At 37.3% G+C, this 4,417-nt stretch overlaps 1 pseudogene; it reads right to left on the reverse strand.

Annotated features, from left to right (window-relative positions):
• Nucleotides 1–422: 422 nt before the first annotated feature.
• LOC101555387 (AP-3 complex subunit sigma-1-like) lies at nucleotides 423–4,212 on the reverse strand (annotated as a pseudogene).
• Between the last annotated feature and the right edge of the window lie 205 nt (nucleotides 4,213–4,417).

Below are 4,417 nucleotides of genomic sequence, written 5' to 3' on the forward strand. Positions count from 1 at the left end.
AAGGTCATGTTTTCTTGCAATACATACATGGTTCTTTAACAATTGTGACAAGTAACAGAAAGAATTAAGAAATACCTCAGTTGTGTTCTATACAAATATTTTGAGTTATACATAATTTAAAGAAATGTCTCAAGCAATTTTTGAAATACTGTAGTAGGCAGTACATAGAGGCATGCCTTACGTGGGCATAGAAATTCAGTTTAGAAAGAAAAAAAATCACACCAAAACTACTAACTTTCTTTAAAATCGCTGAGAAGAAAAGCAACATTGAACTTCCATACTGATTTAAACAACTTCTATATAGTACCATAACTTATACAAGAGCAAAAGTTAAGACTCTCTATTTTTGGTAAACAACTACATAGTAAAGGTGGATGACTTGCCCCTTCTGGATTTTATCTGGGAGAGGCCATTTAAATGTTTTACTTAAAAGAGGGCTGGTTTAGCACTTTTATACCTATGTCACCAATGTTAATATTTCTTGGGATCTCAGGAAGATTCATATTCTTTACAGCTGATTCAGCACGCTGGAGCTCCTGCTAAGCCAGCCCCAGATTTCTCCAGTTTGATTTGTACATCAGTTTGCCTGACAATTCCATTCATGTTGGTCTCAAAGACCATTCCCCGTCACCATTTCTGCAAGGATATTGTTAATCTTGTCTATGTGGAAAATTAAATCCAGTTCACAAACATTTTTTAGAACCCTTGTCTAGTGTTTCCACAGAAAGCTGAATTAAGTCTAAAATGTCAAGTTCACTTTCTGAAGAATCCAGGCAGAATCACTGTCACTGTAACATTGTCATCCTGTTGCTCACCAATTTGCTCGATCGGGCCCCACTAACGTCTCCATTGTGAGACTTGTTACTATTTTTAACATAATGAATATCCCGTGGGTAGCTTGCCAGGCTCTGTTGTGCAGGCTAGATACTCTTGGTAGTTTTCCGGGCTCTCCAAGAGGGATGGAGGAATCCAACCTGGGTCGGCCACGTGTAAGGCAAACGTCCTACCCACTGTGCTATCGCTCCAGCAAGCAATAGCAGAATACAAAATATAATGTTGCATAATGTCTATGAATCAGTTTATTGTCAGATCCTCAATCAGGAATCCTCCTAGGAAATTAAGAACATGTTCATCTCTCTTAGATATCAAATGGGATACCTCCCTGATGATCTGCTGCTGTGTATCTTCACTGTAGGGTTGGTAGAATGTGGAGAACCATGGCTGTTAAATGGTTCCGGTGGTTGTTAAAGGTGAGAATCGCCTTGATCCTAGTTGAGAGGGCCAATTCTGTGGGGGCTGGGGGCCAGAGGTGGGGACAGGCACGCTAGTCTCCCCTCAGGATCTCCCAATACTTTTTCTAAAAGTGCTATTAAAATAGTCACTTGCTGCCAAATGTAAGCCAAAAAATCCTTGTTTTATTGGGTTAATAATATCTGGATATCAAATAAATCTTTATATTTAATAAAAATATATACATATTATTGAATAATTGCCTAGGATATCCTTTATAACACAAATCTGGTTAATTTTAATGAACCACATTGTTGTAAAGTATGTTTCTCTGTTGAATTTTATTTGTTTGTTTGATTGTTTTGGGGCCATACCTGGCTATACTCAAGGGTTACTCCTGGCTCTGTATTAAGCTGCTCTGGGGAGCACATGGGTCAGCTGCATGCAAAGCAAGCTCGTACCTGCTGTAGCATTTCGCCAGCCCCTTCTCTGTCCAGTTTTAAGTAAGTGGGTTAACATGAAAAGATACTCCTAGGGGCTGGAGTGATAACACAGCGGGTAGGGAGTTTGCCTAGCACTCAGCCAACCAGGGTTCGATTCCCAGGATCCCATATGGTCCCCCAGCACCGCCAGGAGTAATTCCTGAATGTAGAGCCAGGAGTAAGCCCTGTGCATCACTGGGTGTGACCCGAAAAGCACAAAAAAAAAGAAAAAGAAAAAGTAAAGACACTCCTAGAGACCTAGAAGTTAGTCAGAAGGAGAGGAACAGACACAGAATACCCTCTCATATGAAACATACAAAGAAATGTACTCAGATAACAAAAAGTACCCAAAGGCAACAGAAACTGAGAACTGGTCTTAAGTAGGAAATGCATTACTGTAAGTGGGGGATGGAGGGAGAACAGAAGGAATGGGGCAGGAAGGACACAGGGACAATGGTTAACATTGGGGCAGGGGAAGTGTTTGAATTTCTTATGCATAAAACTGTGCTATTATAAGTATTGTAAATCATGGTGCCTAAAATAAAATTTTAAGAATGTAAAAGACACTATTTTTGTGAAATAGTCTTCAAATTTTTCTTATTGAGATCAAAATGAAATTTCATGAGAGTAAGAACTTATCTATCTAGTTGTTACATATATCCAATTACTAGGAAGAGTGCCTGAAAAAAATGAGATATTTCTTTTGTCAGAAATACATGAACCATACAGGCAATTCATCTCATTTCTAATAAAGGATTTTAAATATATTCATAGTTTATTTTTACTATAATCTGTATTCTTACGATAGCAAAGCGGGTAGGGTGGTTGTCTTGCATGCGGTCAACCCGGGTTCGATTCCTCCATCCCTCTTGTAGAGCCCAGCAAGCTACTGAGAGTATCCCACCCACACGGCAGAGCCTAGCAAGCTACCCGTGGCATATTCTATATGCCAAAAACAATAACAAATCTCACAATGGAGATGTTACTGGTGCCTGCTTGAGCAAATCAATGAACAATGTACAACAGTGCTACAGTGCTATTTTTCTTTAGCCTAAATCAATAATTTTTATTTTTGAGTTACATTTCAAGAAATAATCTCTTAAAATCACTAATACAGGGTCCAGAGAGATAGTCCAGCAGGTAGAGCTCTTATCCTGCATGCAGCCTACCTGAGCTCAATCTCAGCACCCTATATGATTTTCCAAGCCGTTTCTAAAATGATCCTTGAGTACAGAGTCAGGAGAGAGCCCTGAGAACTGCCAGGTATGGCTCCAAAGCCCCAAATTAATCACTAATTTATCCAATAACAACATTATATAATAAGTATAAATGTTGAAAACCTAAAACCCATGGTGGAAATATAAAGTAACTTCTCTATCTCAGATATAAATATACTCAAATTTATGATAGCCAGTTTTGCATTGTATATAAATAAAATAATACAGGATTTTCTCTTTTATGTTTTTTGCCTCTTATTTTTGACTACATAAAATATTGATGTTACTTTTATTTTAGGCAATATGTCACAAGTTAATGTTAATGTTAATGGTAGGGTTTCATGCATAAAACATTTTAGCACAATTCCCTCAACTAGAGTGTCTGTTTGCCTCCACCATTGCCCCAGTGCACCATATACACCCCCTGTCGTAAGCTTCCTAATGATTACCTTTTCTCAGTTCCTGTGTTTGGGAGAATTTATTATTCCTTTACTATGTGACTTTATATCCGCATATGGGAGAGGGCATTCTGTCTGTCCCTCTTTTGACTAGTTTCACTTAGCATGATACTCTCCAGATGCACACACGTAGCAGCAAATTGCATGATTTCATCTCTTCTTAAAGCCTGATCATATTCCATTGTGTGCATATGCCATTATCTCTTATTTCCTTTTGCCAAAAGGAAATGTTATTTAAAGTTGCTTATAATATTTACCAGTATTATCACGTATCACGGTAGTGCTTCCATTCTTATTGCTATAACAAATTTTTTCTGCATGAATATGCAGCATTTACTTACCCAGTTCACTCTTCATAACATTTGAGGGATATTTGATAATTTTTATTTTTAAAATAGGACTAATGATGCTACTATTAATATTCCTACACCACAAAATATTTATTTGATATATTATTGGGAGCATACCTTATAATTGTGCATATTATTTTTACCAATTGTACCATTTTAGATTCCCAGAAGAGTCACAGAATACTGGTTGCTTAACTTACCATCATTTTAAATAGACGTTTTCAGTCAAGCTATTCTTGTCATTGTGGTGGCTTTAACTTATGATCTCTGATAATAACTGGATATAAGGATTTTCATACCTTACTTGGTAAGTTATATATCCTATTTTACAGTGTGTGTACAGGAAGCTGGTTGGAGCACATGTTCCAGTTCCTGGGGTTTGATCCCCAACACTGCTTGGTCCAATAGCACTGATGGGAGTGGCCTCCCAAGTAAAAATAAAGTTTATCTTTTGTCCTAGAGATTTGTTCCCCATGATTCGTAGTATTTCTCTACACGGAATATGAATCTTTCCTAAGACTAATACTGAACTTAGTTCTTTTTTCTGTAACCTTTCATTTTACTTATGGCGGTTGTGCCTTTAGAATAGAAATTCTTAATCATGATGTAATGTAACAGCATTTGTATTCTTTTTTGATTTGTTTTTTCTCTATTCTCTTTTTTGTCATGTTCTGAGGTTT

The sequence above is a fragment of the Sorex araneus genome, chromosome 1 (assembly GCF_027595985.1).
Source record: "Sorex araneus isolate mSorAra2 chromosome 1, mSorAra2.pri, whole genome shotgun sequence".
Lineage (NCBI taxonomy): Eukaryota > Metazoa > Chordata > Mammalia > Eulipotyphla > Soricidae > Sorex > Sorex araneus.